Source organism: Ascaphus truei, chromosome 2, assembly GCF_040206685.1.
Source record: "Ascaphus truei isolate aAscTru1 chromosome 2, aAscTru1.hap1, whole genome shotgun sequence".
NCBI lineage: Eukaryota > Metazoa > Chordata > Amphibia > Anura > Ascaphidae > Ascaphus > Ascaphus truei.
In genome coordinates, this window is record NC_134484.1 from 409,444,440 (window position 1) to 409,459,044 (window position 14,605).

Consider the following 14,605-nt stretch of genomic DNA (forward strand, 5'->3'; position numbering starts at 1 on the left):
AATACCCTGGTCTATATTCCTACTTACCACCTCACCTAAACAAATATGGTTAGTTTTGCGTGACGTATCCCTTCATAAATCTATTAGTCTATAGACTGTTACTAATAATTTTGTTATCCATTAGGTATTCCTGAATATTATCCCATACTAAACCTTCATGTACCTTCTCTACTATTGATGTTAGGCTTACAGGTCTGTAATTCTCTGGTTGTGATCTAGCTTCCTTTTTAAATATAGGCACTTCGTCTGCTTTATGCCAATCTTGTGGTACTGAGCCTGTGGAAATGGAGTATTTGAATATTAAATGTTATGGTTTGGCTATTACTGAATTTTGCTCCTTAAGAAATCTTGGATGTATGCTATCGAGCCCAGGTGCCTTGTTTACTTTCATTTTATCAAGCCGCCTATGAACTTCTTCCTCAGTTAACGAATTGTTTGTGACTTCCTAGTGTGACACTATTATTGCAATTCCTTCTTCCCTGGTAAATACAGAGGCAAATAATTTGTTTAATACTTCTGCTTTTTCCTTATCTCCAATAATTTGCCTGCCCATCTCACACAGAAAAAGGTCCTATATTTTTTTTTCTAATTTGTTGTTAGTAAGGTTCTTAACGAACTTTATAGAGTTGATCTTACTTTCTATTGCAATCCTTTTTTCATTGTCCATTTTTGCTCATTTGATTGCCCTTTTGCAACTTTTGTTACATTTCTTATACTTCTGATATGATGCCTCTGTCCCACTGACTTAAAGAATCAAAATGCCTGCCTCTTCTTTTCCATTTCCTCCCGCACCTATTTATTTAGCCACATTGGTTTAGACTTATTTGTTTTATATTTATAACTCCAGCTATACACTAATAAGTGTGCTTTTCTAACAATGTTTTAAAGACTGCCCATTTATCTAAGTCTTTATTGAACCCTTATAATATGGTTTCTGATCATTTAATTTAAATTAGATCATGTTATGATCACTGTTTCCCAAATGTTCCCAGACTTGAATATTTTCTATTACTTCTACATTGTATGATATTAACAAATCCAATATTGCCCCTCTCCTGGTTGGTTCCTCAATAATTTGGGTCATGTAATTGTCTTTAAGCACCACCAAAACACTATTTCCTTTCGTTGTAATGCTAATATCATTGCCCCAGTCTATTTCTGGATAAGTTTTTTTTCAGTACTATTATCTTATCTGCTCCTGCCTTTCTACTCAATTGGATTTAGTCTTTAGAAGTGTTCTAGTATTGTCTGTATTTAATGAGTCTTCCTGCTTGCCAAGCTCCAACTTGCCCCAATTCTACCTCCATGATTCCTAGTGTCAGGAAAATCCTAACAGTTTAGGATTTCCCCCTTTCTGTTCCTTGTCTGACCACCGTGTGTGCTGCTGTTTCTGCCTGCTCTGGGTTTTTCTCTGTTTGTCTCCTCTTAGGTGCTCCTATCTTCTGTCTCTGTCTGCCTTATAGTTTCCTGTTTCCTGCACCCCTTGGCCTTTGCTTTGTGTTCCCCGACTTCTGCTTTAGCTTGTTCCAGGTCCATAATAAATGGCCCTTGCCTATGATCTAGCTTGCCCTCATCTGTTTCCTGCTCCTTGGACCCAGTTCCTTCTCCCCTGCCCAGTTCCTGCACCCCTGCCCTGTTCCTGCCTTCCTGCTGCCGACCCCTGCCTGGACCCCGTCGATCCCGCTTGCCGCCTGCCACCGAACCCTGCCTGTGACCCCAATGATCTTTGCCTGCTGCCTGCAACCGAACCCTGCCTGTGACCCTGACGATCCTTGCCTTCCCTGCTGTTCCGGCCATCGAGCTCCTATATTGCTCCTGGGAGTACCGTGACACATAGCTATTCCCCATTCCTATTTATTCTATTTAGTTCATTACCTGTTTCTTGTCCCTCCCCCCTCTATCCTAGTTTACTTTTTTTGCATTTGCAGAATGGGAACCAGAGGGTCCTCTGGAGCTGATCCCCGCTGTTGTTATCTCTGGGGACCCGCTGGTTCATTAGCTATTTATCTTTTTGATGTTCCGGTGTTTATGTTCCATTTTGCCATCTATGTCTCATTCCCATGGACTATAAGAAAACTGCAATGTCATCTGCGTATGACATTAAGGCATCCTGTAAAACAACCCAGACTTTTTTTTAGTCTGTGCAGTGTGTATAAAAGGGATCAGGCTTTGCACAGTAAACCTGATAATATCTTGAAACCCACCCTTATATGGATAGCGTAAAAAAATATGTGATTGTGCGTGCAGGTAACTCATAGCACCCTACGACATGTTTATTTTTCTCTCCAATGACATTTCCTGAAATAATGGCAATTCTCCTTTACAATCCCGTATGCTGCACATTTAGTTAGAATGCTGCTATAAACTGAAAATAACGCTGACTTGCTTAGCTCAGCAATGTCTTATTTTCTCACACTAGCTGTCTTACAGGATTATAGTCAGATAAAATCTGTAGTGTTATTTATAGAGACTGTGTTCATAAGCTTAGCTTTTTTTTTTCTAATTTCTAATTTCCTGCCTGTTGAAATGAATAATACCAAATAATGCATGATGAGGGGTAGAGGGACAAAGATGGGAAAAGAGCAAAAGCACAAAAGTGTCTGTAGTGTTAACTACCTGCTGTAAAGCTTTAACAATTTGAGAATGTTAATATGTAAATTGCCTCACGGGGATCTACATTAAAAAGAAAAAAGTAGTTTAGATGGCTTAGTGTTTGCAGTTTAAATGCTAACCAACAAAAAGTATAGTGTTTGAGCATGCTTATAAAATCACTATGTACTGTATGTATGAATGTATGTTGCTATTACCCCATTCCTATCTATTCTGTCTAGTCCAGGGTTCAGCAACATCGGCTCTTCCCGCTCCTATGTGTGTCTCTCTGCAAGTTGCCGACCCCCAGCTGCTGCCACTCTCCCTCACTATCCTAGCAGAGGCAGCGGTGGGGCACCCGGCCGGCGCTGGTCAGGCCTCTCGTTGCCGCCGGACTCGGCGTCTCAGCAGCTGCTTGCCTGCCTCTCTCCTGTACTGTCCCATGCCGGGCTCTCATGTCGGTGCATGCTGGAAGTGCGTGTCGCAACTTCCGGCGCGAGCCAGCATCACAGAGCCCGGCATGGGACAGTACTGGAGAGAGGCAGGCAAGCAGCTGGGGAGACGCCGAGTCCGGCAGCAACGAGAGGCCCGACCAGCGCCGGCCAAACCCCCCTCCCACAGCCACCGGCAGTATAGTGAGGGAGAGAGGCCCATTGTAAGTGTGTATATGCATGTATGGTCATGTAGGTGTTTTTTGGGAAGGGTAGTGTAGCTATGTATTGTGTATTTGTAAATGACACTGTTTTGCACAGAAAAACAATGAAACAAACTAAATAAAGGGACTTATTATTATGAGATGCCTTTTAGTCCCACACATATTTTGTCGTATGTTAATGCTTATACAGTACGGGCATACCCTGGTTTAAGGACACTCACTTTAAGTAGACTTGCGAGAAAAGGATATCTTTTCAATAGCACCATACCCCGATGTCCGTACGTTCGCTTCGCAAGTACGGACACTTATTCTGCCCTACAGACCGCCGTAGTAGTGACGCGCTGATTCCCCTCGCCCAATAGGCAAGCAACAACTCGCGCATGTGCCTGCCAGCACGTCCTGAACGGCAATATCGGCTCTTTACCTGTACAAAGCATCGATAAGTGGAAAAAGGTAGTGCTTCACTTTAAGTACATTTTCGCTTTACATACATGCTCTGGACACATTGTGTACGTTAATGCGGGGTATGCCTGTATATACCTATTAGTGTGGGTACAGTATACAGTATGTATGCGTTTGTGGGGTTGTAATATTCACGCATGTGCTGCGGCTCTCGGAATATTTTGGAGAAAGACATTTTTTATAAAATGGCTCTTCCTTGAGAAGTTGCAGGCCCCTGGTCTAGTCTATTACTTCTTACTTGTCACTCACCACCTCCTTCCTAGTTTAAAATCTTCTACCACCTTTTTAACATCCTACCCCCTAGCACAGAAGATTCCTTTTCATTGCAATCTATCCCTACCATAAAGATAGGACCTCTCTGAAAAGGAGTTCCAGTGCTCTAAAAACCACAAAACCCTCCTTCCTACATCACTTTCTTAGCCATGCATTAATCTCCCAAAACTCCAACTGTGTCCCTGGGGTAGGGCATGGCACTGATAATATTTCTGAAAATACTAGCAGTCCTTGCCTTAAGCTTGCAGCCTAGATCCCTGAAATCGATTTTTAGGACCCTCCATCTTTCTTTAACTTTGTCATTGGTGCTAACATGTACCAAGACCACTGAGTTAGTACCAGCTCCTCCCACGAACAATCTGTCTGCCTGATCCACAATGTGAGGCTAAGGCCCCGCTGCCTCAGACCACGCGCCCGCACTGCAGACAGGCAGCGCATGGAGAGGCACTTGGGGCTTTTTCCGGTCCAAAGGGACCATTTTTGCGAGCGGGGGGGGGGGGGGAGGGAGCCGTGACCAAAACGGGTGGGGGGGGGCGCAGCCATGACGTGGGGGGGCGCAGCCATGATGTGGGGGGGGGGTGGGACCACCCCTCAACCATGTAGCCACTCACACACACAGACAGGCACTCAGGCACACACATACACACACACAGACAGGCACTCACGCACTCAGGCACACACATACACACAGACAGGCACTCACGCACTCAGGCACACACATACACACACACAGACAGGCACTCACGCACTCAGGCACACACATACAGACAGGCACTCAGGCACACACATACACACACACAGACAGGCACTCACGCACTCAGGCACACACATACACACACACAGACAGGCACTCACGCACTCAGGCACACACATACACACACACAGACAGGCACTCACGCTGCTTTCCCCCCACACTCTCCTCCCCGCTTCCCGAAGCCTCCCCTCCTCATTGGCTCACAGCCACACCACGTGACGTGTCGCCGCTTGGGATTACAATTCTCTTGAATCCCCTGGCGGCTGACGAGTCACAGCGTGTAGTGAGCCGTGCAGTGAGGGGGGACTGGGACCGGCTCGGGAGGACTCCCCTGCTGGTGGGAAACGCTTGTGCGGCCGCCCGCACCTGACTTGGTCTCTGATTATCCAGAGTCCACTCTGTGCAGGAGGGACTATTCCCCTGGCTGCCCGAGGAACCCAACTCCATTAGCTTTGCCATTCCTGCCCTGACTCCTGCAACATCTTCACTCAATCTGGTAAATCTTTTGGGATGGTTGAGCTCAGAACTGGCCTGCCTATTCCTCTAACAATATAGTTTTATAGGTGTGCAATAGCCATACACCTACAGTACCACAGTCTGGAGCTAGCGGATGTACAGCCAAGAAAATAGGTGAATCTGCGGTGGAGCATACTGTGCCAGTCCAGTGATCTCCAAAGATAGCAGGTGAACTTTCGGGAGATCTTCTCTTCTAGTCCAGACGTGGACGGAGAATAAAGTGAGCATGCTGTTTCCTGCTGTTTCCCATGAGGATGTGAGAGATATTGATATGTATTCTGTTGTCAAGTGCTAGTACCAAATGTTCTATATAAAAAAATAAGGGTTCCTTGGGTTATAAACAATTTAAATGTTTACAAACAAAACAGTGTTTGAGTAATCTTTGCATGTATAATACTTAGTAGAGATGTGTGACATTTTCACGAAAGTTCACAAACCAGGCATAATTTGTCCTTTTTATGTAAAATTTAACAAATGTTTGCCTAAAAAAATATCACCCAATCCGACCCTAAATTTGTGTCACACAACCCTTTATATACTGCCATATTTGTATAATTTTTGCAAAAAGCTTCGAGTTTTGGGGGGAAAACAGTGAAATTTCAAGCATTTTAAATTTGACAAACATTTTCGGAAAAAAAAGGGAAAAAATGTGCGAAAATCATTGGAAGACATTTTGCTGATCTCTAATAAGTACAGTACTTAGAATAAGTGCTTACTTTCAAAATTTGTTTTGTAATGTTGTCGGGATCCAGATTCCTTTGGACCCCTGCGTTACGTCATTCATTTAAGCGGTCGATAAAATTAAGCCAGATAAGAGTAAATTGATTACTCACCTATCTTCTGCTGGAATGTTCTTCTGGAAAGCTGAGCATGGTCAGGCTGGCGGAGATATGCTCAACAAATAAAGCTTGTTGTTCTCTTTGATACATCAGTAGAGATGGGCGACTCTGCCCAAATCCGTTTACCAGATTCCTGCTGATGTAACCCCCAAAATGCGTTTTGTGGTATTAAACCCGCAAGCGGATTTGGGCGGTTTCAATCTGCGTGGATTCATCAAAAACCGCCATTGCATACAATCTGCCTATGGATTTCTGAATCTGCGGATTGGATTCTACAAATCCGCCTATGGGTTGCGGACTCCGCGGAGTGTTTTGGTAATAATAATACCAAATCCGCAAATCCCGAAACGCCCTTTTTCAGATTAATCTGCGGAAATCCACAGACCAAAGGAACCGACCGATCCACTGCAGATCCAAATCTGCCCATCTCTATATACATGAGTCCTTTTCATATAGGCATACTTTGTTCAGTTCTATGATGTATGTATTTTTATTTCAAAGTGTCCCGCTCCCACCATTTATGATTATTGTAATGTCTTTTTCTGAACAGAATTGATTTATATGACCTATTATGCTGTCTAATATATCATTTCCCTGGTATTATTCCTTTCCCTATTTGTATGCTGATTTAATCACTACAACATAAAATAATAATAATATACTGTATACCATATTACAGTTTTTAAACATTGTGATCCCTCTACTGTAACATTTCAGAAAAGGTCATTTACATCATATTGGTACAGGTGTTTTAATAAGGGTTCCAAACAAGCCAATGAAATGAAAGCTGGAGGTACAAGGTGAGGTTAGTCAATGGGATGCCAAATATTAAAGGCAGAGAAATCAACTATTGAGAGATTTTTCATAGGACTTTTTTCCCCTTAAATACACATGTTCTACTGATCTTCTCAACTTTTCCTTTCCATTGGAAAATACATATCTTTTGTTTCTATGATCACACACAGATATAAGGAAATATAAATCATATTTTTGCTACTTGACATCCCAGGTATCTTTGAACAAAACTAAGTAATAAAAAAAAACATTACATTTACTGCATCGCCCCCTAGTCGTAAAGGCTGAATTCTTTGTGGAACATTGGCCATACTTTTGTACATTACAGCCATACAGATGTAGTAAGATACTGTCCCTAGCGCCACGGACAAGCAGAGAAAAGTCCACGGCGCTGGTGTCCGTGTCTGTGGCGATCGCGTTGCTGGGGGGATCATGCTTCTGAATGGGTCCGCCACACATTTAATACTTCGGTGCCGCGACCACCGCGGCCGCGTCCCAGCGAGCAGCTGCGGCACCAAAGACGTAAAGTCCTGTTACATCTGCAGCTTTTGCAAAACATGTTTCAGTAAACTTGTATTCGCTGCAGTGCTGACAGTATGACAGGAATAGTGTAAAACATAACATATTTTATGCTTTGAAAATATAAACTATGTCTAGAAGCTTTCAGCATGTGTCGTTTTTCTCTGTGTGGAGTAAAGGTCATGCTGTAAAAACCTCAGTGACAAAAAAAGGGAGTAAGGGAATGTATTTGTACTTCGCCTTTTAAATGGGTCACTTAAAGTCATAAATAAATGATATCTCTTAAGGCAAAGTAATCAAGCAACAGTTGAATAAAGACTTACTGAGGCTTTACTTCTAAAATTAGTTCTTTTAATGCAACCTTTTAGTGTATTCACTGTTTGACAGGAGGACGTCCTGTTGTTTACATTCTAATTGAGTGTTGCTGATGCATTCTTGGAAATGATACAGTGTATGTGATTTTAAAGTTTGGTGGCACCAAGCTAAATTGTTCAAGATGTCCTTGCATCAAGTCCAAATAGAGAATTTTAGCCAATGCAGCATTTTATTCATGCTTAACAAAAATCCTAACATACACTTATAAACTTTTACATTCTTGGTAATGTTCAGAATATTTATGGCATTTCATTCATTCAGCGTGCAAGATACATTCCATGAAGGTTTAACAGGGATTCCAGTAAAGCAAAGATGGATCAGCACTCAACTATATCAATAAATCAAGAATAATCAATCAAATGACATTTGCGAAGCAGCATAGAATCTTCTCATTTCATGTGTGACCCTCACAGGGTTTAATGTAAAGAAATGTACAATACTGTAGCTCAAAAGAGTCCCATAAGATCACACAGTTTATTTATTTATAAAATGATTTACCAGGAATTAATACATTGAGAGTTCCTCTCGTTTTCACGTATGTCCTGGGCACAGAGTTATGATGACAAATACATGGTTACCAATACATGGTTACATTAAGTGAGCAGGGTTATACATTATATACAAGACATTGTATGCACACTAAGAGAATATATATGTTATAGGCGTATGTAACAGTTACAGACCAGATTAAAATGTGAGACAGCTTTAGTTTTGAAAGAACTTAGACGGGTGGTGGCTGTGAGAGTCTCCGGTAGATTGTTACAGTTTTGGGGTGCTCAGTAAGAGAAGGAGTGGTCGGACACATATACTCACAAAATGCCCTGTTTCTGGGCCCGTGGCCCATTCCTCAGGCGTGAGGCTATTTTTCTTTATTCCTAACAGTGATTCCAAAAACAGCCCTCAAAGCCCAATTGCCATTTGGTTATACAGATGCAGCGGTCGTTATTCGAACACTTCACGCAGTGTATACCTCGGAATACCCACGTCATGGCGCGGGATTTCTTCCAACCTTTCCGCCTCTAGACGCGAGTGCAGCGAGTGCAGCGAGTGCAGAAAATGGCATTTTAGAGTTCTGGCTTTTAAACACCTGAAATTGACACAGTAGCACAGTACTGTACACATTACAATTCATTCATTTCATTGCATCTAATTGCACACAATCCATAAAATTCAAACAAAGCAACCGCGATAAACACGTGTGCCTGGGGCGATTGGCGGCGTTAATGCCGCGTGGAGTACAGCAGCGCACACGAAAATGGCGCCGTGATTTGTTCAAATAATGTCTGCTGCATCTGTACAGGCTGGATTTGCAACAATGTAAACTCAATCTTTTAAATCAGCTGTACCCACTTTGGGGGCATTTTTATTTATTTAGGTACTTGAATCAGAGGCTTCCCCAACCTCCAGGGATCGCAGGTTACAAAAATGTGTAATTTTTTTGTTCCACTGGGAAACACACAAACTACAAATATGGTCACAGGGTCACTAATAGAAAGCTGCAAAGTCCTCCCCCTATGATGTTGCAGCTTTATATTAGCTATATAATATAGCTTTATATTATATTGACCTTGGCATACATACTGTGAAAAAAAAATGTATAGCTCGGGAACCAGGACATATCTGGTGGTGTAAGGCAGCGGTGCGCGAAGTGGGGGGGCGCGAGATTACAGACGGGGGGCGCGGGGTTTACAGAGGCCCCGCACGCTTCCCAAAGGCACTTAAATTAAGTGCCGGGGGAGCTGCAGGGCCTCTGTAAACCTACTTACCTTGATTCAGCCGGCATCTGGAGACGGCTTCAAATGTCGCCACGGGTCATGTGACGTCCATACACCGGGAATCAAGGTAAGGAGGAGGAGGGAGGGTTGCACGCGGAGAGGACATCCGGCAGGGGGGTGCAGGGAAAAAGGTTTGCGCCCCCCTGGTGTAAGCTAATGTAAAAAAAAAATACCCCTCCAAAAACAAAAAGAGCAGCACCGACTACGGCTTTGAGACCTCGTTAATATTAGGCTACGGCCAGGGTGAATGAGAGCGTGCTTGGCGCTCATTTTGCTTGGGGGATTTGTGGCCAGTCAGTTGCGCACTCGGGGGGTGTATCGGGGGGCCTGATGTCACAGAGTTGGGTCACCTCACTGGGCGAACCGCTCACATGACGCGCCAGCGAGCGGCAAAAACAAATTTACTTGTCTCTGCAAGCAGCTGAGCGCCGTGTGCTCACGGGCACATGCACGCTCAGCATCACCCTGGCTGCAGCCTTATTTGTTTCATAGTTTGAGATCTGGTTAATTCAAGTCTTAATCCGAAAACCCAACAAATAAAGAATTAGTAGAACTTTTAGTTAGCCATCTTCTCTGAGCAGGGACCTTGTTACCTATTGTTTCATTATGTTTTAAGTTGTATGCCTTTTTTTTTGTTTTGGTTCTTTCCCTTGTATTGTACTGAGCTGCAGAATGGTGGCTCGATATATATTAAAGAGGATGATAATAATAATAATAATAATAATAATAATAATAATAATAGTAATGACTTTATAGGGGATGATTAAGTGATTAAGTGATGGCGCATGATGAGGTCATCGACAAGCGAGGAATTTATAGATTCATTAACCCCTGATGAAGCAGGTCTCATGTGGAACAAGTAGGGCCAGTGAGCATCCGGAATGAGGCATCCATAAGCTGGTGTGAGGATGGACTATCCACCCTCTCCCCCATCCGGTAATAATGAGGAAAGCACAGAAGGGGAGATTTGGTCACCTGCTTCCTCCGCATGTGGGTTCCAATGCCTTTCCAAGTGTGATGTTTGTGAGCGCTTTGAATTGTATATAAAATACCTCACCGAATTATGGTCCTGTTCCATCTCTTTCAATCAAGAATACTAAGAAGACCTTTACCATATTAACAAGCTTGATTTCTACTTACACTTTGTGAGTGCATTTATCACCCGTCTTTGAAATTCTAATTAGGTTTAGATGTATTGCACTAGTTTGTGTTTCTGTTTTTATATTTTGCTTGCATGTTTTTTGGGAGCTGCGCTCCATCTGTTAGAACAATTAATTTATAGGACCACGTGGAAGTTCTTTTTGATGGAGCAGCACCTCATGGTCTAAAGAGGGTTGTATTTTGAATCTTCATCCAAGTGTTCCCCACTTTATACACTTATTTAACACTTCTGTTTTTAATCACTATTCACTTGACACTGGAGTATTGTTTATTTTGAAGGTTGAGTGCACTTTAATCTCTCTTTGTTATCCGTATTTAGAATGTGGAAGTAATTTCATTTTTGCAGCGACGTGGTCATATTTAAGAGAGCTGCAAAATCATTTGGTTTACAAACCAAGTAAAGTATGTGATTTGGATGGAAAATAAACAGTGAACACAATGGGCCATATTTACACAGAAGAGCTTCTCCATAAGACACCTTCCATCCTGCAAGATCATTCAAGTGAATGGGCCATAAATGACCTGTTGCAGTAAGGCTGCAAAGACACGTGGGTGGTCTGAGTATAGGCTTTTATTCAGCCTCAACACATAGAACACAAAGAGCTTACTTTCATTGTATACCAAAGCAAAAATTCCCGAACAGGGTAGTGCCCTTTTCCCGAAAGGCCGGTCTTTAGTCCCAGCCAGGGCTGTGCCCTCAGAGAGCTCCGAAAAGTTAAACCCAGCGTGGTCTTACAGGGTGGGTACAACTCTGAATCAGAGAGAGCCAAGACTGCTGTGAGATCCAGGCTTTTAACCCTTCCTAAGGAGCCAGCTGAATCTTGGCTAATTACCTCAGCCTGCTCTCAGGCTGAGATTAACCAGATTAACCAGACCCCACTTGACTCAGCAGCTTTACATAAGTTTTCCCTGCATAGCTATATAAGACAGGGAATCTACCCTGTCACAGGGCCATATTTAGCATGCTATGTAACTCCTGGAGACACCATACCTGCCAAAATACATCTTACAGCCCTTTTACTTGAATGTCATATGTAATTAACATTAATATTAAATATTCATTAACATTCATTAAATATGAAAGTGTCATATTTAATGGACCATGCTGAAATGTGTCTTATGGAGTAACACTGCATTGCTTAGTAAATATGGCCCAATAGCTTTGAAAAATATTTTGGGAACGTATGTTGAATTGTAACACTGATGCATCATTCTTCCCACGTAGACTTTTTCCTTAAGCTCACTAGAACTACGGGGTCACCCAGGGCATGACAACGAGGTCTTCCCATAAGGAACCTTCTTGTACAGCAGATATTTCACCATTGATTTAAATGGTCTGAGATCGAGAATTACTTGGTAGCATTGAGATAACTAATGGCACATTAAACGGCACATTGGGAGCTAATGCTGGAACAGCAATGATAACCAATACTGGTACTTCATACATGTGCCCCTAAATGTGCTAAAAATAATGTGTCATCTTTGTACATGAAATAAATGAATAAGATAGACTAAAGGACATAAAGGTTGGAAGACACATACCAAGAATCTGAGCTCACTATAATAGTGGGAGTAACATGACCCTCCTCGCCCAATAAAGTTAAACTCCTAAGCATGTATTTATTATCTGAATGTACGTAAATCATAGAATGACATGGACATTCTGGCTCCTGGGACATGTGATTCCAACTGTAGATAATACGGCCTAATCCCATCCACCAGTTTCAGGAACCAAAAGGAGGCTAATTGCTTCCAAAATTGCAGTTGCAATCAGAATTACACACAAGCAAAAATGCTATTTAAAGCTGCACACCAAGCAATAACCTACATGTGTGTGTTTTTTTTTAAAAATAAATCAGTTCTGTACTTTGAGAAAATACTTGTAGCATTTTTTTTAAACAACTCTGAATTACATTTTTTATATATTATACTGTAATAAGCATTTTTTGTTTCTATAGCAACCATTTACAAAGTCACATGCATCAATTGTATCTAGTAACTGTCTGGTCACATGATCTTCCCCATAGAACTTATCTAAGGTCCTCTTCTGCTGCACTGACAGCCATTTAGTGAACCCCCGAGCCGAATCTTCACCGATCGATCACAGGAGAACAGATCGATCGGCAACTTAGCTAATTACTTATCATTGTGTGGATTGCATTAATGCACATGTAGCCCTCTTGAGTGAGTGAGATTGAGGTGGGTAGGTGTATTTGACTACTTATCAGTGTGGTGCTGTACCTGTTTGGCAACCAGGATGACTGAGCTTCCGCCACGGGGAACCTGGGGTATATACTTACACTCGGTGCAGCGCCTCCACTGATGAGGGATCCCAACGTGGTGGGAGTGTGCCCTCAAGGAACAACCATACAGTAAATACACACAATGTGAATAAACAGTATTTACTGAGCATGAACGATAACTTAAATAAAACACTCTTTGCATTACATCAATACATCATAGGAATAACATTGCATCACCCTGAATGCATACCATCCCCTCACCCACATGTCCATCATCACATCACCCTCAGTCCCTTTGATAACACTGTGCTTGGGCACCGATCCCTTGAGTGTCCACAACCATAAAGAGAGTGTGAGTGTGAGGGACAGCGCTTCCCTGTGTTGGGGCCCGGTGGTGCACTTATTATACTACCTCCCTGATCACTGCTCCTGATCAGGATAATCCTTGGAACTCAGCAACACCGCATAGTGATCCCACGCCGCACTGCGCTGCTCTCTGCAGGGATGGATACACACGCTGACTCCACAGGGGAGGGATCCCCAGCCGGAATGATCTTTTACCACAGTCTCTGCTATGGAGTCAGATACTCTTCCTGCTACACACTGTACTGACAGTCATGCAGCATTCCTCTTTCTCTCCGAGTATGGTGAAGGAGTCCCTGTCTTAAGGCAGACCCTATAACATACAGTATTCCTCTACAGTGTCTCAGGGGACTAACTGGGCCCTGGGGGTATACCTCTACCCTAGCCCCTGCATGCAGAAGATCTCTTGCTGTAGATTCTGTCTGATCCCAGACTCTGGCAGCTCACCACATGCAACTGGCACTGGTGATATAACACACACTGTATAACTTAGGCCCGGGCCATAGAGGGGTGGGGAGAGCGGAGGCGCACTAACGCTGAGGCTCGCCTACTTCAGTCAGCGCGATTGCACGGACTTGCAGGCGAGCCAGCGTGCGCGAAGGGAGCCAGGGGGAGGTGGTTGGAGGCGGGGCAGTGACATCGCTGGGCCAATCGCCTGTGACGCACTGACGTCAATGTCACGGCGCCGTGACATTGATGCTGCTTAAGGCTTATTGGATGTTTTCAGCCGACAGTGCGCTGAAAAACAGCTTGGCTGTCGGCTGAAAACTCCAAAGCCTCAGCACGCCTGCGGACGCTCGCGTGAGCCCCCTCTCAAGGCATCCTCATTGAGTATGCAGGGGCTCAGCGCGGAGCGTCCACACGCCTCAGCGCTGCTTGTCCGTCTATGGACGCAGCCTTAGAAAGCAACCCCCCCTTCTTCCTATGAGGGGCCTTTCCCTGACACAGCTAAAGCAACTACTCTAGCTGCACTGCACACAACACTGTTGCAACTTACTATCCTGCTCAGCTAAAGTGACAGCCTCCCTATCTGGGTCTGTCCCTATCTGCAGCAGCTCACTGGTGACTCAGTGCTATCTGGGGCCTGGGGAGGGTATTCTGGCCTAGTGCATGGGTCCCTGCCCTGCACACCTACCTCCTCCCCTGTCTGCTTCCCCACCCTGACTGACTTCCTTCCTGCCAGCTTCCTAATATCCCTAACTAGATCCTCCCCTTTACAGGAGAATCCCCCAGCCCTATTGGCTAAGCTCAAGCACCTGACTGCCTGCTGCTATGCCTCCTGGGAA